Here is a 23,095-nt window from a genome sequence, read left to right as displayed (position 1 = left end):
CAATAAGGGTGCCAAGACCATTAATGGGGAAAAATAGTCTTTTTTAAAATTGGTCCTAGGACAAATAGCTAAGCATACAAAAGAATAAAGTGAGACCTCTACCTCACACCATATGCAAAAATTAACTCAAAGTGGATCAAAAGTCTAAATGTAAGATCTAAAACTATAAAACTCTTAGAAGAACACACAAGCACAAATCTTCATGATCTTGGATTAGGTGATGGTTTCTTACATACAAACAATAAAAGCAAAAGCAACAAAAGAAAAAATAAATTGGACTCTATCAAAATTTTTTAAATTTGTGCTGCAAAGGACATCATCAGGAATGTGAAAGGACAGCTAACAGAATGGGAGAAAATAGTTGCAAACTATATACCTGCTAAGAGACTTTTATCTAGAATATAAAAAGAACGCATACAATTCAATAATCAAAAGACAATTAAAATAGGCAAAAGATTTGAATAGACATTTCTCCAAAGAAGATATACAAGTGGCAAATAAACATATGAAAAGGTACTCAAACCATCAGGGAAGTACAAATCAAAACTACAATGAGATACTACTTCACACCCGCTGAGATGGTTAGAACCAAAATGACAGATAATAACAAGTGTTGGCAAGGATGTGGAGGAATTAGAAGCCTCATACACTGCTGATGGGAATATAAAATGATGCTGCTATTATATCTTTTTCTCAGCAATACCACTTTGAAGAAGAGTCTAGCAGTTAATCAAAAGGTTAAACACAAAGTTACCGTATAACCTAGCAATTTCACTCGTAGGTATATACTCAAGAGAATTGAAAACAAATGTATGTCCACACAAAATCTGCACATAAATGTTCATAGCAGCATTATTCATAATAGCCAAAAAATGGAAACAACCCAAATGTCCATCAGCTGTTTAATGGATAAATAAAATATGGTATATTCATATGATGGAATATTACTTCTCCATAAAAAGGAATGCAGTAACAACACATGCTACAACATAGATGAACCTTGAAAGCATTATGCTAAGCATAAGAAAATGGTCCCAAAATTTATGACTGCATGTATATGAAATATTCAGAATAGGCAAATCCATAGAGACAAAAAGTAGATCAGTGTTTGTCTAAGGATAGGGAGATTGTGGGGCAAATGGGAAATGAGTACTACTGAGTACAGGGTTTCTTATTGGGCAATGAAATGTTCTAAAAGTAATGATTGAACAATTCTATAAATACACTTAAAAACACTGAATTGCTGCATTTTAAATATGGGAAGATGGTGCTCGCTTCGGCAGCACATATACTAAATATGGGAAGATGGACCAATACATTCTTTCTTATTGTTCTATAATAAACCATCTTTAAGGCAAATTCTATTCATTTGAAAACTTATAACAAATTTGGCAGGACATTATCTGACACAAAAGATTCATGGTGTAAATTAATAGTGTAAATGTAAAATTTTATGAAGAATGTTTAAGAAAATTCACTGTACTTTTTTAAAATGCAACTTTTGTCTACCTTTATAGTTTTACTTACCAGGTGGCATTGTAACTGACTATCTATATGTATCTTTTCCTAGACAAAAGTCCTGTCTGTAAAGAACTCAGAGCTTCCTTATTTTCACATTTCCAGTGCCTGCTGCAGTGCCTGGCAAATAGTATACATTCACTCAATAAATATTTACCAAAGTCTCGCTGTTTCAAAGTACCACACTCTGAATACTTCTGACTCCATTTGCCTAAAAGCAACTGGTATGCACACAAAAATCATTCCTTTTGATTTGCTCTGTATAAACAACTTTATTAGGAAAATTTTTGCTGTCTTCTAGTTATATGCTTCTGTAAGTTATTAAACTTCACATCCACACTTTTTTACAAAATGTGTTCTAATTTTTTTCACTAATTCAGTCTTTTCTAAAAATTAATCTGAACAAGTGCAGCTTCACTGTGCTAAACCAGTATTTCTGTTTTCAATTTTGATTTGAAATATGCATATTCTTAGATCCAGACTTCTCATCCCTCATATATTTACCCCGGATTGGTCATCATGATCCATGAAAGTTTATGAGTTGGAAGTAAATGTAAACAAACTATAGGTTATATTTGCTTTAGAACCAATGTTAGCACTTATTTGGGGTGGGGAGTACATAGATGTTTGTTAGAATATCTTTTGTATTTCCTGCACAAACATTAGGAAGCTACCTTGAAGGGTGTTGAGTGAGAAGTTGTTCTGAGCCAGACAGGAAGATCTGGCAGTAGGCAGGAAAGCCAAGCACGAGTAGGTCACACATGCAGAAAGGAAGTCGGTGAAAAATGTGGGTGAGAGATCTAGTGCTTTGAAGGCCAGCATTGGACCCATCTTTTAACTGCATGTCATAGTGAGTTGGTAGTGTTTTTCATTTGTGGATCTGTGTTTTGGTTTGGTTTTTTTCTGTTCTATGGTCATTTGGTTTTTATATCTACTAAATACCCAGAAATCACCCTTCAATTCAGCCTTAAATACATTCTCTTTAAAAAGGACAGACGTGTTCATAAGTGATGAGCTTTCTACATCAAGCTAGAATCCATTCTCCTACAGCGTTATTTCTGTTTTTGTTTTCTTAAACTTCTCTGACACAGTTCCTAAATTGTTTAGGGTGTTGCAAGAAAAAAAATAAAGATAGATGGTCAGATAGAAATTTTTATAATACCCAGGGCAACAACAAGCAAAGAGAGAGAGAAAAAAGTCCTTCCAGATGGTAATTAGTTTTATTCCACACATGAGGTTGTATTACTCCTGTCTTGGCAGGCAAAGGTTAGCATTCTTCATAAGTTTTATCCCACCCACAGACCAATCTAATTATAGTAAATAATTTTCTCAATTCACAATTCTGCTTTACTCCCACCTGCCCATTTGTTTTCTATAGATTTGCAATAAGCTACTACAAAATTGCATGTTTCATTACCAATTCAACATCTCTCTAAAAGTGATGCATCCCTAAGTCAATTCCTTCCTCACCCAGTGTCAAGAGCACTGTATTCCTCAATCTTTCACATCATAAAATCTCTATTCAATAAACAGAAGTTAACTTATGATCAGGGAAGGGGTGGTTGTAATAGTTTTACAACACTGGCAATATTACAGAAACAGAGAAGCAATATTTTATTTGTCAGTGTGGGATGGCAGAAAAAGCACTGGATTGAGAGTCGGAAGATCTAGAGACCTGTTTGCTGTGCAACCTTGGGCAAGTCCCTTCATCTTTCTGAGCTTTAGGTTCATCATCTATAAAAATATACCCCATCTTCTAAGATTATTTGGGGGCTCAAAAAAGAAGTTAAAATATTTGAAAATTGTAAGGAGGTGCATAAACATGGGATATTATTATTGTTATTATTTAAAATAACATACAATGCTCTAAAGGCCCAGCTTCCACTCCATTGGCAGGTAACTCTACAGCCCTAAAGAAAACACCCAAATTGAACCAATAATATATGCCCCCATTATTTACTATTTGTTCCCAAATAAATCCTCCTGCACTCTCCTTGCATGGGTTTGTTTTTTGTTTTGGTTTGGGGGTGGGGGATTTGTTTTCTTTTGTTGTCTTTCTATCTGAGTTACTGATTTTGTAGCTTTCTTCAATAAGAAGTGAAAATTTTCATAGGCAGAAATTCATCTCCATACATGCTATCATTCCATCATTTCACTGCACTAACGGAGACAGCCTACAGAACCTTAAACCTTTTTTTAAAGACCCCAATGATATATGAACATTCATTTCCAAGCACTCCCACTAGAGTCATTCTAATCCGGGGGGCTCTAGGGACTGTTTGAACGTGGTCTATATGAAGTCGTTTCTCAGGCAGTTCTTCTCACTGTCATGTAGCCAACAGGCTGAATCAACCACATGCAGTAATGAAAACATCCTGTATTTATAGGAGTATTTCTCCAAGGAACATCCTTCAGTAGGAATGCCTGAAAGAGTTCTAAGAATTGAAGGACATATTTCAGACATGTCTAACCTGTCTCCGAACCCCTATAAAAATGGTCAGGATACCAAATTGTGCCTTTCCCCACCTTGTGCTGTAAAATGAAATGGGACAGTTGTTTGGCTTTATGGCTCTCGATGTCATTGTGTCTTTTTGTTATTACATGGGTGTAAAAAAATAAATAAAAATAAGCTATATTAAGCATTATGCCATGTCACTACCTCACGAAGCAGCTACATAACTTCAACTGTGAATTTTGTTTTATCTTAAGGAATTTTTTTAAATATCAGTCTGCACAAAATAGTCTACAGGCATGTAATTTTTAGATTTTTCCCCCCAAACAAAGCTCTTGGCATCCAGAAATACTGGAAGGAGAAAAAAAAAAGATATGAAGGATTTGTAGCAAACCAAGTTTACATTTTCTCTTCTTTAAAGTAAAGGGGAGTTGGATTACATTTGCTTTAAGATCCTTCCACTGCTAAAATTCTTGAAACTCATAAACAAAAGAGCAAACTAAGTAGTTAATTATTTCATAATAGAAGATTAAATAGATATTTTTCAAAAGCTTTCCCATGGGTAGCCTCTATGTAAAGTGACCTAAAAGAATGGTTCCCAGGATTTCTGGAACAAGCAGTTGTTTATCATTTCCATGGTCATGGGCTGGGAAGGGGGTTGTGGAATTCCTCTGGAAGAAGGTACTCACATACCAGTAGCCCTGAAATGGGCATACATTTCAAGAAGGTAGACAAGATATAAAACCCTACTTAGGGGCTTCCCTGGTGGCGCAGTGGTTGGGAGTCCGCCTGCCGCTACAGGGGACACTGGTTCGTGCCCCGGTCCGGGAAGATCCCACATGCCGCAGAGTGGCTGGGCCCGTGAGCCATGGCTGCTGAGCCTGCGCGTCCGGAGCCTGTGCCCCGCAACGGGAAAGGCCACAACAGTGAGAGGCCCGTGAACCGCAAAAAAAAAAAAAAGAGAGAGAGAGAAAGAGATCGGGAAAATAACTCTGCTTTGATACCCATCAAAATGGACCCAGTAGACCCAAAAAGCAAACCGAATGGAAGAAGTGGTCATTTTTTTCTTAACATCTTTATTGCACTATAATTGCTCTACAATGATGTGTTAGCTTCTGCTGTATAACAAAGTGAATCAGCCATATGTATACACATATGCCCATATCCCCTCCCTCTTGCGTCTCCCTACCACCTTCCCTATCCCACCCCTCTAGGTGTTCACAAAGCACCGAGCTGATCTCCCTGTGCCATGCAGCTGCTTCCCACCAACCATCCATTCTACATTTGGTAGTGTATATATGTCCATGCCACTCTCTCACCTCGTCCCAGCCCACCCCTCCCCCTCCCCGTGTCCTCAAGTCCACTCTCCACGTCTGCATCTTTATTCCTGTCCTGCTGCTAGGGAACCTTTTTTTGTTTGTTTGTTTGTTTGTTTAGATTCCATATATATGTGTTAGCATACAGTATTTGTTTTTTTCTTTCCGACTTACTTCACTCTGTATGACAGTCTCTAGGTCCATCCACCTCACTACAAATAACTCAATTTCATTTCGTTTTATGGCTGAGTGATATTCCATTGTATATATGTGTCACATCTTCTTTATCCATTCATCTGTTGATGGACACTTAGGTTGCCCCCATGTCCTGGCTATTGTAAATAGTTCTGCAATGAATATTTTGGTACATGACTCTTTTTGAATTATGGTTTCCTCAGGGTATATGCCCAGTAGTAGGTTTGCTGGGTCGTACGGTAGTTCTATTTTTAGGTTTTTTGTTTTTTTTTTTTTTTTTTTTTTGCGGTACTCGGGCCTCTCACTGTTGTGGCCTCTTCCGTTGCAGAGCACAGGCTCCGGACCTGCAGGCTCAGCGGCCATGGCTCACGGGCCCAGCCGCTCCGCGGCATGTGGGATCTTCCCGGACCGGGGCACGAACCCGTGTCCCCTGCATCGGCAGGCGGACTCTCAACCACTGCGCCACCAGGGAAGCCCCCTATTTTTAGTTTTTTAAGGAACCTCCATACTGTTCTCCATAGTGGCTGTATCAATTTACATTCCCACCAGCAGTGCAAGAGTGTTCCCTTTTCTCCACACCCTCTCCAGCATTTATTGTTTGTAGACTTTTTGATGATCGCCATTCTGACTGGTGTGAAGTGATACCTCATTGTAGTTTTGATCTGCATTTCTCTAATGATTAGTGATGTTGAGCATCCTTTCACGTGTTTGTGGGCAATCTGTAAATCTTCTTTGGAGAAATGTCTATTTCAGTCTTCTGCCCATTTTTGGATTGGGTGGTTTGTTTTTTTGATATTGAGCTGCATGAGCTGCTTGTATATATTGGAGATTAATCCTTTGTCCGTTGCTTCATTTGCAAATATTTTCTCCCATTCTGAGGGTTGTCTTTTTATCTTGTTTATGGTTTCCTTTGCTGTGCAAAAGCTTTTAAATTTCATTAGGTCCCATTTGTCTATTTTTGTTTTTATTGCCATTTCTCTAGGAGGTGGGTCAAAGAGGATCTTGCTGTGAATTATGTCATAGAGTGTTCTGCCTATCCTTTCCTCTAAGAGTTTGATAGTGTCTGGCCTTACATTTAGGTCTTTAATCCATTTTGAGTTTATTTTTGTGTATGGTGTTACGGAGTGTTCTAATTTCATTCTTCTACATGTAGCTGTCCAGTTTTCCCAGCACCACTTATTGAAGAGGCTGCCTTTTCTCCATTGTATATTCTTGCCTCCTTTATTAAAGATAAGGTGACCAAATGTGTGTGGGTTTATCTCTGGGCTTTCTATCCTGTTCCACTGATATATATTTCTGTTTTTGTGCCAGTGCCATACTGTCTTGATTGCTGTGGGTTTGTAGTATAGTCTGAAGTCCAGGAGCCTGATTCCTCCATCTCCATTTTCTTTCTCAAGAATGTTTTGGCTACTTGGGGTCTTTTGTGTTTCCATACAAATTGTGAAATTTTTTGTTCTAGGTCTGTGAAAAATGCCATTGGCAGTTTGATAGGGATTGTATTGAATCTGTAGATTGCTTTGGGTGGTAGAGTCATTTTCACAATGTTGATTCTTCCAATCCAAGAACATGGTATATCTCTCCATCTGTTTGTACTATCTTTAATATCTTTGATCAGTGTCTTATAATTTTCTGCATACAGGTCTTTTGCCTCCTTAGGTAGGTTTATTCCTAGGTATTCTATTCTTTTGTTGCAATGGTAAATGGGAGTGTTTCCTTAATTTCTCTTTCAGATTTTTCATCATTAGTGTATAGGAATGCAAGAGATTTCTGTTCATTAATTTTGTATCCTGCTGCTTTACCAAATTCATTGATTAGCTCTAGTAGTTTTCTGGTAGCATCTTGAGGATTCTCTATGTATAGTATCATGTCATCTGCAAATAGTGACAGCTTTACCTCTTTTCTATTTTGGATTCCTTTTATTTCTTTTTCTTCTCTGATTGCTGTGGCTAAAACTTCCAAAACTATGTTGAATAATAGTGGTGAGAGTGAATAACCTTGTCTTTTTCCTGATCTTAGAGGAAATGATTTCAGTTTTTCACCATTGAGAACGATGTTGGCTGCGGGTTTGTCATATATGGCCTTTATTATGTTGAGCTAAGTTCCCTCTATGCCTACTTTCTGGAGGATTTTTATCATAAATGGGTGTTGAATTTTGTATAAAGATTTTTCTGCATCTACTGAGATGATCATATGGTTTTTATCCTTCAATTTGTTAACACGGTTTATCACATAGATTGGTGTGCGTATATTGAAGAACCCCTGCATTCCTGTGATAAACCCCTCTTGATCAGGGTGTATGATCCTTTTAACGTGCTGTTGGATTCTGTTTGCTAGTATTTTGTTGAGGATTTTTGCATCGATATTCATCAGTGATACTGGTCTGAAGTTTTCTTCGCTTGTGAAATCTTTGTCTGGTTTTAGTATCAGGGTGATGGTGGCCTCATAGAATGAGTTTGGGAGTGTTCCTCCCTCTGCTATATTTTGGAAGAGTTTGAGAAGGATAGGTGTTAGCTCTTCTCTAGAGCTTTGATAGAATTCTCCTGTGAAGCCACCTGTTCCTGGGCTTTTGTTTGTTTGAAGATTTTTAATCACAGTTTCAATTTCAGGGCTTGTGCTTAGAAAAGCACAAAAGGTTGTGCTTTTCTAAGAGTTTGTCCGTTTCTTTCAGGTTGTCCATTTTATTAGCATATAGTTGCTTGTAGTAATCTCTCATGATCCTTTGTACTTCTGCAGTGTCAGTTGTTACTTCTCCTTTTTTATTTCTAATTCTGTTGATTTGAGCCTTCTCCCTTTTTTCTTGATGACTCTGGCTAATGGTTTATCAATTTTGTTTATTTTCTCAAAGAACCAGCTTTTAGTTTTATTGATCTTTGCTATCATTTCCTTCATTTCTTTTTCACTGATTTCTGATCTGATCTTTATGATTTCTTTCCTTCTACTAACTTTGGGGTCTTTTTGTTCTTCTTTCTCTAACTGCTTTAGGTGTAAGGTTAGGTTGTTTATTTGAGATGTTTCTTCTTTCTTGAGTTAGGACTGTATTGCTATAAACTTCCCTCTTAGAACTGTGTTTGCTGCATCCAATAGGTTTTGGGTTGTCATGTTTTCTTTGTCATTTTTTTCTGGGTATTTTTTTATTTCCTCTTTGATTTCTTCAGTGATCTCCTGGTTATTTAGTAGTGTATTGTTTAGCCTCCATGTGTTTGTATTTTTTACAATTTTTTTCTTGTAACTGATATCTAGTCTTATAGCGTTGTGGTTGGAAAAGATACTTGATACAATTTCAATTTTCTTAAATTTACCAAGGCTTGATTTGAGACTCAAGGTGTAATCTATCTTGGAGAATGTTCCATGAGCACTTGAGAAGAAAGTGTATTCTGTTGTTTGGATGGAATGTCCTATGAATATCAATTAAGTCCATCGTGTTTAATGTGTCATTTAAAGTTTGTGTTATCTTATTTATTTTCATTTTGGATGATCTGTCCATTGGTGAAAGAGGGTGTTAAAGTCTCCTTCTATTATTGTGTTATTGTTGATTTCCCCTATTATGGCTGTTAGCATTTGCCTTATGTATTGAGGTGCTCCTATGTTGGGTGCATAAATATTTACAATTGTTATATCTTCTTCTTGGATTGATCGCTTGATCTTTATGGAGTGTCCTTCTTTGTCTCTTCCAATAGTCTTTATTTTAAAGTCTATTTTGTCTGATATGATAATTGTTACTCCAGCTTTCTTTTGATTTCCATTTGCATGGAATATCTTTTTCCATCCCCTCACTTTCAGTCTGTATGTGTCCCTAGGTCTGAGTGGGTCTCTTGTAGACAGCATATATATGGGTCTTGTTTTTGTATCCATTCAGCCAGTCTATGTCTTTTGGTTGGAGCATTTAATCAATTTACATTTAAGGTAGTTATCAATATGTACGTTCCTATTCTCATTTTCTTAATTGTTTTGGGTTTTTTATTGTAGGTCTTTTCCTTCTCTTGTGTTTCCTGCCTAGAGAAATTCCTTTAGCATTTGTCGTAAAGCTCGTTTGGTGGTGCTGAATTCCCTTAGCTTTTGCTTGTCTGTATAGATTTTAATTTCTCTGTTGAATCTGAATGAGATCCTTGCCGGGTAGGGTAATCTCAGTTGCAGGTTTTTCCCTTTCATCACTTTAAATATGTTCTGCCACACCCTTCTGGCTTGTAGAGTTTCTGCTGAAGGATCAGCTGTTATCCTTATGGGGATTCCCTTGTATGTTATTTGTTGCTCCTCCCTAGGTGCTTTTAATTATTTTTCTTTTTATTTAATTTTTATAGTTTGATTAATATGTGTCTTGGCATGTTTTTCCTTGGATTTATCCTGTATGGGACTCTCTGTGCTCCCTGGACTTGATTGACTATTTCCTTTCCCATGTTAGGGGAGTCTTCAACTATAATCTCTTCAAATATTTTCTCAGGGCTTCCCTGGTGGCACAGTGGTTGAGAGTCCGCCTGCCGATGCAGGGGACGTGGTTCATGCCCCAGTCCGGGAAGATCCTACATGCCGCGGAGCAGCTGCGCCCGTGAGCCATGGCCACTGAGCCTGCGCGTCCGGAGCCTGAGTTCCGCAACAGGAGAGGCCACAACAGTGAGAGGCCCGTGTACCCACCCCCCCCCCAAAAAATTTTTTTTCTCAGTCCCTTTCTCTTTTCTCTTCTTCTTCTGGGATCCCTATAACTCGAATGTTGGTGCATTTAATGTTGTCCCAGAGGTCTCTGAGACTGTCCTCAATTCTTTTCATTCTTTTTTTTTTTTATTCTGCTCTGCGGTAGTTGTTCCACTATTTTATCTTCTAGGTCACTTATCTGTTCTTCTGCCTTAGTTATTCTGCTATTGATTCCTTCTAGAGAATTTTTAATTATTTTATTGTGTTGTTCATTATTGTTTGTTTGTTCTTTAGTTCTTCTAGGACCTTGTTAAACATTTCTTGTAGTTTCTCCAATCTATTTCCAAGATTTTAGATCATCTTTACTATCAATACTCTGAATTCTTTTTCAGGTAGACTGCCCATGTCCTCTTCATTTCTTTGGTCTGGTGGGTTTTTATCTTGCTCCTTCATCTGCTGTGTGTTTCTCTGTCTTCTCATTTTCCTTAACTTACTGTGTTTGGGGTCTCCTTTTCGCAGCCTGCATGTTCGTAGTTCCCATTGTCTTTGGTGTCTGCCTGTGGGTAAGGTTGGTTCAGTGGGCTGTGCAGGCTTCCTGGTGGAGGGGACTGGTGCCTGTGTTCTGGTGGATGAAGCTGGATCTTGTCTTTCTGGAGGGCCGGGCCACATCTGGTGTTGTGTTTTGGGGTGTCTGTGAACTTAGTATGATTTTAGGCAGCCTCTCTGCTGATGGCTAGGGTTGTGTTCCTGTCTTGCTCATTTTTTGGCACGGGGTGTCCAGCACTGGAGCTTGCTGGTCATTGAGTGGAGCTGGGTCTTAGCATTGAGATGGAGATCTCTGGGAGAGCTCCTGCCGATTGCTATTACGTGGGGCCTGGAGGTCTCTGGTGGACCAATGTCCTGAATTCAGCTCTCTCTTCTCAGAGGCTCAGGCCTGAGAGCCGGCCAGAGCACCAAGACCCTGTCAGCCACATGGCTGGAGAATATGGGCTATGAGTTGGGTGTCTGCCATTGCCCTGTTGTAGCTGTGTCTCAGCTGTCTCCAAAGGTCACCCAGGTATATTGGGTTATTCCACCATTCCTTAGAACTTGCACATGCCAGTCTGGGATTCGTAGATGTCCTCCTGATACTCTTCATTGAAATACCTATATTCATGGTGGTGAGAGATATGCTAATAGTGTTTGCTGTCTTCAGTTCAGAGACTGGGACAGTCTGAGCCTTCAGAGCCTTCATGTGGCCACGTCAGGAGCAGCTGGCCAATGATCCCAAAGTGATAACCTGTCAGATTCCAACAAGTCTTTCTGCAGCCCCCAAGCAGTAGTCCCAAGCAGCCACTCCACTCAGCTGCAGCACTCTGACTGGGGAACACGCTGGGACCCTCAAATGAGGATTTCTGCCAGCCCTAGAGCCTGACTTGCCCACCCAGGCAAGGAGCTGAGGAGAGCATCTCCCAGCCCCATCTCACCAGAGGAGCAGACACCTGGAAGCTGCCCCAATAGAAGAAGTTTTGTACCTCACTTTGGACTTTGTGTGTATGTATGATAAGCATCTTGGACTGAGCTCTTTTAAGTAATATACTGTTCCTCAAGCCCTTCTAGATGTTGCAAGGTTACAGGATCCTTATTACAAACTATAAAGTCCAGAAGAAGAAACTGAAACCCAGAGAAGTAAAGTAACTTGCACAAGGACACACAGCTAGCAAGTAGCAGAGCCAGGATTCCAGCCCAGGGCTGCCTGACTCCAAAGACTGTGTCTCAGTCACCACACAACACACTTCTCACTAATGGAAACCCTCCTGCTATGCTTCCTCTGCCCCACTGATGTACATGGACTGTATAAAAATTCAAATTTCATCATTCTTTTTAAAACAGTTATTTGTGTTGATGGTGTGTTTATTCACATATTTCTAGGTGCACCATAATATTTGAAATAACTTTTTCCACTATTCATTTCACATTTATTCAACACATAGCTCCTGAGTCCCTAAGCCAAGCTAGGTATTGTGGCGGGTGCTTTAGGAAGTCACAGTCCAGTGGAACAGATCACATTGAAATGAAAATAAGTGCTTGGTTTCCCATTGTACAGTAAGGCGTAACCAAGAGATTAGAGCTTGCTTATTGAGCTGCAATCCAAAACCACATTATTGGGCTATAATTTCCTATTTGATTGACAAGAAAGGACTGAACAACTGGCCCAAGGTCAAGCAGCTAGTCAGCGGTAGTTCATTTCGCTTACTTTATTGTCTCTGACATACCAGGTTTTCATGATTCACCCTCCCTTAATAGCCTTATGTAATGTTCAAAACATATTTTATGTTTTACAGACATTTTTTAAATTTAAGGCCAAAGAAGCAAAAGCGTCAAAAGCTAACATTGAGCTGGATCACATTTTTACTGCCAGCTTTAAGGACAGCAGAGAGCCTACAAGGTTTGGCTTTCCCCCAAGCATGTTTCCAGGCTATGGGAGCACTTAATTCTGTCCTAAATGCATGCTGTGTCCTCATCTCCTCAGTAGCCCTCTATCTGGGCTAAAACTTAATTGGTTTGGGTTGGGTAATTCATAGTGCCTCATTAGGGCATCAAAACACATACTAGGCTCTCTAGTAATTTTCTCCCCTGAAAGAACATTGATTGCCTCCTTCATTGGGAAAGGAATTAGCTAAAGGACTCTTGGGTTTGTGCAAAGAGATTAAGCCCACAATGGATAATTTCAAAGTATATTGTACAAGCAGATTTCTTTGAGCCCATCTGCCGATCAGTTTTCTCTTCTCTTGCTAAAACTTCCTGCACACCTACCCAATAGCAAGTTGAGTGTTAGTTACCTTGCAGAAATTATATAAACTGTAAGTATTTTAGTTTTCCCTTGCCAGTCTCCCAGTTTTCTTTTGTCTGAGATGAGCTTTGTTAATGCACTGATAGGAAAACCACCAAAAAGTGGTTTTTCTGCTGAACTTGATTATTAATTACTCTGCTTCCCACTCGCAATAACAGGCTGGGTCAGTGCCTATCCATATCCACTCACCTCTACACATCAAAGGATGCTAACTGCAAATATCTGCAATTCTCTACTTAGGTTTTCTGGTTTCAAGAGATGGGTCTCCTATAGGACAAGCCTAAAGTGCTTGAGGGTTGATGCCCCTGGAATCAACAAATGACAGAGAGTATTTGGTGGATACACATCCCAGCTTCCTCAACTCTCAGTTGGGATAGTTCTGAGGTATATTCTACACTGTCTTCCAGGGTTCCTAGGCGGAACAAGCTCCAGTTACCCAAAGTGATGACTAGCCTGATAATGCACCCTTTATTGGCCTCGTTCCTTCCTGTCCCACTTACTCACTCCACTACCAGTGTTTCCTAGGCTCATCTCTCAAAAATATCATCTCTACTTGACTCCTTGTCTCAGGGTCTGCTTCTGAGGATCATACGGGAAAATACTTGGGATTGTCCTGACAATATTTGACTTCCACCATCTGACATTTAAATCTTGAAGCCATTGAGATGCTATCCTGCTGTGGTGCAGTGGAGCTTTCTCAGTTGACTCAGTGTTCATCCTACAATCCAGACATACCTGGATCTGGGGTTGGATCTGGGGACTAATGGAGTAAATTCACCAGGAGCCTTTTTTCATTAAGGTTCAAGGAACTTCCTGGGAAATAACTTACCCTAAAAGAAGAAAGAGTTGAGCCTTACCAAGTTGGTCCAAAGACTTTAGATCAGTACTGGTGGGAGGAAGGGATGTGGGTTGAGACAGTATTGAGTAGTATGTTAATATACCTTCTACATTCTCATAGGCAGGACATCCTTACTCCATACCCATGATCTTCTGAAGGCCCTCTAGTGGAGAATGGTGAGGGCGAGGAGAGGGAAGGCAATGAAAAAGAGGGAGAAAAATAAACTAGAATATATGAAATGGCTGCTTTCCTTACAGTTGCTAAAGGAGGTCAAAACAGAAACTTGCTCTTCTTTTTGTTATTGTATCCTAGTTTTATCCTCAGATCAGTGTGTCATGGGGAAATATTAGTAAAACTTCGATCAGCTTCTCATAAATATAACTTTCTTGATAGAAGCCTGGCTTGGTACAGCAAAGACATCTAATTCCTAAAAACCTACCAACTCTTCTCTCAACATCATATTCTGGGACTTTCCTACTGGAAAACAAAATAAAGCCATTCCCTTCTCTCCAGTCATACAAATTATGCATTGGGCATATTGCCACTGATAGTCTCAAGAAGGCTGACCTGCTGGCTTGCTCTCTTATCCCTTGCTTTCCTATAAAACTGATATGACCCCTAGTATCAGCATGAACAAAATTGTGAATGGGACCTACTCATGGCTTATGGATTCTGAATCCTCCAGGAGCATCCCACAATGCCCCTGTCTGTTGGTTTTGCCCTTGAGTATCTAATTTAACTGACAAATCTGAAGAATCACATGGAAGCAGCCACCTCCCCAGCGACTTCACAGATGGGAACCCCACAGTGTGTAAGTTATTCCAGCAAGTTTGACATTAGCTTATGTTGAACATTTTCCTGACAGGTCTGCTCATTTCTTAACAGCATAAAACAACTCACTGTTATTAGGCATGAGTCTCCCTTGACTTGATAAATACCATGGCCCTATTTCTGGCTGTTTTTATGGACGTCCTAAAGGCATCTGAATATGGCATTTTACATTTGGCAGACGCTGATCAACAACAATTTTTTCTAATGAGTCTTGGAAGCCTCAGCCTTAAATGCACAGGGTCAAATATTCCAACAAGTGAAGGATATCCAGCTCTACGGACAAGTGCACTTTTGAGGGTGAATGGAGGTAGGGAGGACATTCATATGGCCTGAGCACATGTGGGCATGTTTTGCAAAATCAACTTAGCTGCAAATTTAACCTGAAATCAAATCATGTCTTGACATTATGCCTGGCAGGCATTATATAGTTGTTAGTTTCAATCACAAGAACAATTACTTCAAGTTATGATACAGACCACTTTTTAAATTCCTCAGGCCAGCAAAGTCTTCCTAGGATACAGCTAGCTGCAAAAAAATCAGTAGATGAAAGAAGTGCAATACTTTAAACTTTCAGCTTTTATTAACATTTTGTCAGTCAATTGGCAACAGGCACAGAGACCTGGCACTACACCAACACCATGTGCATGGTGCCGAGAGAGTGCAAATGAATGCGGAAGACATGACCCGTGGGCTCAGAAAACGTGGTCTACATAGAGAGTCAGACCTTACTGAATAAGCATACCCCAAACTGAAGAGAGAACACAGAAGTCTATGTAAAGACGAGATAATGAATGCAAAGCACTTAGTTCCATGCCAGGGAGACCCACAGTAAACACTAAAGGTGGAGTAGCTATTATGGTTATTTTATTAGAAAGCTTAAATTCATAATTACATAAATACTGAGAGGAAACAAACTCAGGTTGGGGGGGGGAGTTCTGAGTCAGATTATAAAAGTTTGGAGATTCAGGTTGGAGCAGAGAAAACACAGGGCCCCTTCCCATCAGAAAGAGCTGATTAAGCCACAACACAGTTGCAGAAGTGAGCCGATTTTATGCAAGGGCAGCAGGTCTGGCTAATCTCAAACAAAGATTCCATCAAGGAGAAGTTAAAATAAGAGGTTATTGAGACGGGAAGGTGGGCAATCACCTTAACGGGTAGGCAGAGGAGTTTGGATTTAATAGAGTGAGAAAATAAGGATCTTTAGGCAGGCCAGCCACATAATTTTCAGAGCCCAAAGCAAAACAAAAATGTGGGTCCCCTTGTTCAAAAATTATTAAAAATTTCAAGACTGACAGGAGAGCATTAAACCAAGTGTGGAGCTCTTCTGAGCCTGAGCCCTGTGTAAATACACAGGTCAAATGCCCATGAAACCAGCCTTCTCTTTCAGAGTGCGATGGTGAGTATATTTCCCAAAGACTATGATTCTAGCATCTACTCATGCGACGCATTGAAAAGGAAAATATTTGGGGTAGAGAGATTCATAAGGTGGCTCTTTACTGTTATTTGTCAAGAAACATTGCAGACAAAAATCTGAGAGAAGTTGACAATAGAAAAGACGTAAGGCATAAAGGAGAATGAGGGTTTGAAATCACTTCAAGTTAAGCAGGAGTATTTAAAAAAGGGAAAATACAGAAATACTGAAAGAGTGCTTTTAAATGACCAACTTATTTCATTAACTGATGGCATTAATCCCTCTGTAAAATGTGCTGACTGATGTCCCAGGACACTGTATGCTAGCACTAGATGGAAACCCAAGAGGGGCAAAGGTTTTTGTCAGCTTTGTTCATTTCTGTACCCTCAGGAGCCCAGCATATAGTAGTGTCTGGCAAACAGTGCCTGGCATGTAGTAGTCACTAAATAAAGATTAAATGAATGAATGAATGAGCCTGTGTTGGTATACTCCTCTCTAAGAGACTCTGTGATTCTACTCTAAATTGAATTCCTTTATCCTTATCTAAAGTCAGTTACTTTCCCAAACCTGTTAATGCCACTTGTATTTGTTATTATAATCATATACTCTATTCAACTATGGAAACCAGTGAAGTGTGTCTGTGAAGAGAGTTTTTATAAAAACTTGACTGAATCATTGGAAAGACTCAATAAAGGAAGGTTATTGGGGGAAATGTTATCAATTAGATGTGGAAAACATCACAAAAGAATGGGGGAAATAAATAAAATTCTAGAATTCTTGACTCAGATTGCTTTGCTCTAAGTTCTCACTCCACTTTAAACAGCCTAAAATGGGAAACTGTAGCCTATTATGGATGTGTTCTATGTAGGAAAGACTTTGCAGCCTTCTCACAGCAGACTCAGGCTCAAAGAAAAGACCTTAGCCCTACATCAAAAGACAGATGAAAGACTGTAAGGTTACTTATTGCTACCATTTATTGAGTACCTACTATGTGTCAGACATAATAATATCTTCTCTACCCACATTATCACTGATTTAGGTGGCAACACTGCCAGGTAGTATCCTTAGCCCCATTTCATAGACAAAGAATCTGATGCTCATTTGCTCAGTTAGGTTGTTACTTGCCTCAAGGCTACACAGAAAGTTCCAGAGCTGGATATAAACACAGAATCTTCTGGCTCCAAATTCCAGGATCTTTCTACCATGTAACACTTAAATAATTTGCTCAAAGTAACTGAGATCTTCCTACTGTAAACCTAATTTACTTTCCATTACATCAAGTTAACTGAATATTTTAATGAACTGACCAACCACTGAGTTCTGATTGCATCAGATAAGAATAAATCAAAATAGGGGCTTCCCTGGTGGCGCAGTGGTTGAGAGTCCGCCTGCCGATGCAGGGGACACGGGTTCGTGCCCCGGTCCGGGAAGATCCCACATGCTGTGGAGCGGCTGGGCCCGTGAGCCATGGCCGCTGAGCCTGCGCGCCCGGAGCCTGTGCTCCGCAACGGGAGAGGCCACAACAGTGAGAGGCCCGCGTAACGCAAAAAAAAAAAAAAAAAAAAAAAAAAGAATAAATCAAAATAAAATTGAATAAATAGATGAATATATAAGCAAACTAACTTAAAGGAAATAAACTAAAATGTCAGCATACTAGGCCAATGGCCTAATTATAGATTAAAATTTTATGTAATATAGTTATAGATAATAGTTTATATTTTATATTTATACTTTATTTATTATTTTACACTTACATTTAACATATATTTTAATTTCTACTGACCCCATTATTTGTGTTTTCTATCCTGGGAAATCCCTTCCTGATACCAGGTTACCTGGGAGGCAAACGTAATCAGAATGCTGATTGGTGAGCACAGACTGAAAATTACTTTGGAATGATGTTCTATGCAAACTCTAGAAAAACCCAATGAAGTATCCCTACTCCATAGCCAAATACACTGCTTTGATGACCAGACAATGGTATTCCTAAATTCAGTACCCTATCACCATCAAAAGTTCCTTTGCGGTGAGGAAAGTGATGAGGAAGAAAATTGATAAGCTATATATAACAGGCAGAATGGCCCCCCAAAGATGTCCAAGCCCTGATCCCTGGAACCTGTGAATCTGTTTCCCTATGACAAAAGGGACTTTGCAGATGTAATTAAGGTTATGGATATAGATTATCTAGGTGGGCCCAATCTAATCATATGAACCCTTAGAGGCAGTGAATTGCATTTTCTGTCATATACCTATTTATATGCTCTACATCTCAACATTAAACATTTATTTCTTGTATAATTAGGAAAAAAGTGTTGTCAATTTAGATGAAAAGAAAATAAGGGAAATAGAAAAATAACTCCCAAAACTATAGGATCTGAGAATGGAGCAGGCTGATTGGAGGTAGGCAGAGGAGGAGATGGCAGACAATGTATTTGTCAGGACTATTTAGGTGCAAGTCTTAAAAACTAGCTTGGGTCATGTGCCCATCCTTGGGTCAATTATAGTTTCCAGAAGGGTAGTGCACTAACTCTGGGTGGAAGAGCCACCGAATCCATGTGGAGTGTGGGACAAGCAGATACCCAAAGAAGGGGAGAGCCATTAACAAAAGCAGGAGTAAAGAAATGCTTACTAGGAGAAACAGGCTCCCTTCCCATGTCTCTAACCCTAACAGAAGAAGAGGCATGGCCAAGGGGACATAAAGAATGGTCAGAGAAGAGTAAAGATCATGATGAGCTCGGTTTTAAACACATTCAAATCTTGGTGCCAATGTTGCCTCCAGTGTAGATACTCTAAAGGCAACTTGAAATGGGATAATAGGTAATAAGATTTGCAAACCATCTGCAGTGACATGGTAACTGAAACAGTTTTACCAGAACTCTGTATGTCAAGGGACAAAAATCCACCTCAAATTACTTAAGAACCAAGCAACTGAAAAAGTCCAGAGTAAAATCCAGAGGCTCAGCTGGATCTACATGCTCAAAAACTCAGCTATCTGTCTTGCCCCATCTTCTCAGTTCTGCTTTGTCTGTGTTGACTTCATTCCCAGGTATGCTCTTCCCACAAGACGGCAAGAGAACCTCCAACAATCTGAGCATTCATCTTACCAGTTTGGTGACACCAGTGGAAAGACAGCCTTTGCAACTCTTCCCAGAAAAGTCCTGGTGTCCTTTGGACTGCTTTTTGGCCACATCTTGAACCAATCCCTATGGCAAGAGAGAAAAAAAATATATGGATGGGTCAGCCCTGGATCATATGCCCAACACTGGAACCAGGAGGAAAGGCCGGCAAAAGTGTGTCAACGGAAAATGAGAGATAAGCATGAAAAGTGGGCCCAGAGAAAAGTCTTTCTCCCTTTCCTCTTTCTTTTGACTTCACCATGGTCCCCACCCAGGATGCCGATTGAGGTGGTCTGTATCTTCTGCTGGGCACTCTATGACAGCTTACTTACGTACCCAGATTAGATTTGTACATCTATCTCCTTGTCATTATAACATAGGGAGTGGTTCAGTGTCCTGGACCCCGGTTTGACACCTGTACAATCCTCCCTTGATGAAAATCCTGATGCAGTTGGTTTTCCTCCAAATGTATGCAAAACACATTATGCTCCTTTGATCACAGTTATGCAAAGAACCAGATGTTTACTTTTCATTATCTTACAGGTAACAGTTGGTGTTTGAATGACCTACCTCGTACTTCACTGTCCTTTTCCTTTGAATTCTGTTATGGGGTGTGTGTTCACATGCACAACTGTACGATTTTTCTCAGATGATTTTTCTTAGATTGAACTTAAACATACTAACATAGTGTTTCGGTTTTCTACTGCTAAAGCAACAAATTACCACACATTTAAAGGCTTAAAACAATCCTCAAAACAAAACATTTATTATCTCCCAACTTCATGGATCAGAAGTCTGGGCAGAGCATGACTCAACTGGCTCTTCTGCTCTAGGTTTCACAGATCAGATCAAGGTGTGGGCCGAGCTGCTTTCCTGTCTGGAGGCTCTAGGGAAGAATCTGCCCACAAGCTTATTCAAGTTGTTAGAATTTTGTTCCCTGGGGTTGCAGGGTTGAGGCCCTGTTTGCTTAACGGCTCTCAGCCAAGGGCTGCCCTTCACTCCTAAAGGCCTCTCTTCAGGCCTCATAGGTGGTTCCTACATTCAGTACAAGCAGCAGCACTTCAAACCCTCCTCATGCTCGGAATCTCTCTGATTCCCTCTCCTGTCTCCGATTCTACCACGTGTCTTCGACTCCAACCAGAGAATCTTCTCTGCTTTGAAGGGCTTCTGGAATTACACTGGGCCCACTTGGATAATCCATGTCTATAATCTTCGCGGCAGATGCAAAATCCTTTTTGTTATACAAGAAGGTATATTCACAGGCTCCAGGGATGAGGGCTTGGACATCTTTGGGGGACCATTCTTTTACATATAGCTTATCAATTTTGTTCCTCACCACTTTCTCCACTCCAAAGGAATTCATACTTCTGATGGTAAAAGAGTACCAAACGTTGAGATTCCATGATCTGGTCATCAAATCATCTATTCAGTTGTGGAGTATGGATATTTCATCGGGCTTTTCTAGAGTTTACATAAAACTTCCTTCCAAAGCAATTTTCACTCTATGCTCACCAGTCAGCATTCTGATTAAATTCACCTCCAGGTAAGATGATATCAGGATGGGACATTTCAGGATAGAGAATGCAAATAATTCAGTAGAAATTAAAATATAACTATAAATTAATATATAAATGTAAAATTATATATACTGATAAATTAAAATGATGACATTCGGCTGTCAACTGGAATTGATCACGTGAGTCAATAACCAAAAGAATGATCGTGTCTAGGAGTACTTAAAAGACTCAGCGTCCTCACTCTAATGTGGTGGCTCAAATGAGTTGATCCCCTGAGAGATTGTGTCACTAGGGCCATACATCAGCCTTATTGTGGTCTCCCTCCCCACAAATCACCACTGAACAGAGATATTGGAAAATAATTTTTATACAGATGTTAACAGACATAACATAATCATAGGACCTTCTCCAAGAGTGTCTATCAAGACAGAAGAGTCAGTAGACCAGGATCTTGTGAGAAGACACTGGTTATTAGTAGGCAGGGATGAAGAAAGGGGTAATGGATATCCCAACCTGGGAGGAATGAGCCATTCTGTAAGAGGTACTTCTTAGCCTGCCTCTCTTAGCGTCTTGACTGTAATTGTTAATGAGATCCATTTGGCATCCCGGGCAATTCCTGGGGATGTTATTTATCAATGGATATTATAAATATAACTAATGAATCCCACCCTGTGGAATGGGAACAAAAACCCATGTGCATATCTGTACGCATATATATGCATACACATATTATACTTGCGTGTATATATTTAAATAGGATTCTGTGTGGGCTTGGTGTTCATTTCCAATCCCTTAGGGCTCTGCTGCATCCCATGCTCATGCCATCTGTGTGGCCAGTGGATCTCCATCAGAGTCCTAAATCCTGCCCCTTTTGTATTCGTGCCATCTTGGTTGTCAAGCTGCCATACTTTTATATTATCATTTGACACCAAACACTACTTTTCCTAATTTGTCATGGCTAAACTTCTGGGGAATGGCTAAACTTTTTGTCATGGGGAATGCGTGCTCCCCATCCACTGCTTCATCATGTCACATCAGAATTCTTGGAAAAAAGTACTACTTTTATTACTATATTACTTTCTTCTGTAATTTTTTTTACTATTTTTGTACTTTTTTGTTTACAGTTATTTATTGCTGTATTACTTTTTTCACTCTGCTAGAATTTCTGCACTAACTGTAGACTCTTAAATCACCTGTTTAGGAAGAGAACCTGGAGGTCAAAGAGGAAAGAAGAGCCACTGGCCAAACTCCACTTGCAGCTGGACACCATGAATATATCATAGAACAGGTTGACTGCCTACGACTTTCATAAAAGCTTGATTTTCATTAGATTTCCCCTCCAACTTTTCCATAATCTAGGCTTCCTACCCTGTGTTAATTATAGTTCTGACCCCAAACCAACAAACTAAGAGGCTGCATGTTGTGATGGAAAGTGTGCTCGACCAGACGCCAAAAACTGTGAGGTTTGGGGCCAACTCTGGAGCAAACCAGCTGTGTGACCTTGAACAAGTCACTGCATCTCTCAGAACCGTTGTTCCCTCACTTCTTTAATGAACAGTTAATAAAATTATGCCTATGATTTCCTCCCAGTCTACGTTATGTTATTCCTTGACCCTGATTCCCTTTCTTCTTACAAGTAATATACTCTATATAACAAGATAATCTACGATTCTTATAAACCAGGCTAAGTTTTTATTACTACTTCCTACTAAACATAAATTACTACTCGTGAACTATATAACACTAAAAATGAACACTACATGCAATTTCAAACACAATTTTGTTAAATTTATTTCAGGTATGATTCAGCAAATGAGGTATTTAACATACCACTGTGAGGGTAAACCTTGGTTTTAAACCCCAGCAAATAAAAACTGGATCTGAAAAACTGGAGCTAAGATTGGCTGGGGTCCATCATCTTTATGAGAGTAGAGGGACTTAGAATATACCATTTGCCTAAGGACCAGGCAGATAATCTGGAACAAGAGGGCAGGGGGTGGTAAATTGGTAGGAAAATTAAAGATACATTTTCCCCAGCTGTTTGATTTTTCACGCTGTTGAGTTTTGAGGCTATAGTATGTAACTCGAATATGAAACATCCCTGGGAGGAAAGGAACTCATTTAAAATTATGTTAGTTGTAGAATTATAACTAGGTGTAAAGCAAAGAAAGTAGTTATCTATTATTCATTCCTTCTGAATAGACATTTCCTGTCTGTGAATACAAAGCATGACTAGAATTCACTTGCTGAAACTTGGAGATGCTATGAGAGAACATTTCATTTTCATTTGATCTGCCCTTGTGTATGATAATGGAGCTTCTTTAAACTACTGAGACGTTAGTCTGTTCTCCATATATTGCACCCCGGAAAAATTACTCCTTCCCTTGGCCCCATTGGGGTGGGGAGGGGGTGAAATTAACCTCAGAGAGTTTTAGTGTCTTG

General features: G+C 39.6%; 1 long non-coding RNA gene across 1 annotated transcript in view; it reads right to left on the bottom strand.

Moving 5' to 3' along the window:
* Nucleotides 1-23,095, bottom strand: part of LOC132428409 (uncharacterized) — a 184,438-nt gene that overhangs the window by 93,742 nt on the left and 67,601 nt on the right. The window contains exon 3 of the long non-coding RNA XR_009520113.1: nt 19,125-19,223. This is a non-coding gene — a long non-coding RNA (uncharacterized lncRNA). The remainder of the gene's footprint in view (nt 1-19,124; nt 19,224-23,095) is intronic.

The sequence above is a fragment of the Delphinus delphis genome, chromosome 7 (assembly GCF_949987515.2).
Source record: "Delphinus delphis chromosome 7, mDelDel1.2, whole genome shotgun sequence".
NCBI lineage: Eukaryota > Metazoa > Chordata > Mammalia > Artiodactyla > Delphinidae > Delphinus > Delphinus delphis.
The sequence above is the reverse complement of the archived record's forward strand: the minus strand, read 5'-3'. Positions and strand labels throughout refer to the sequence as shown.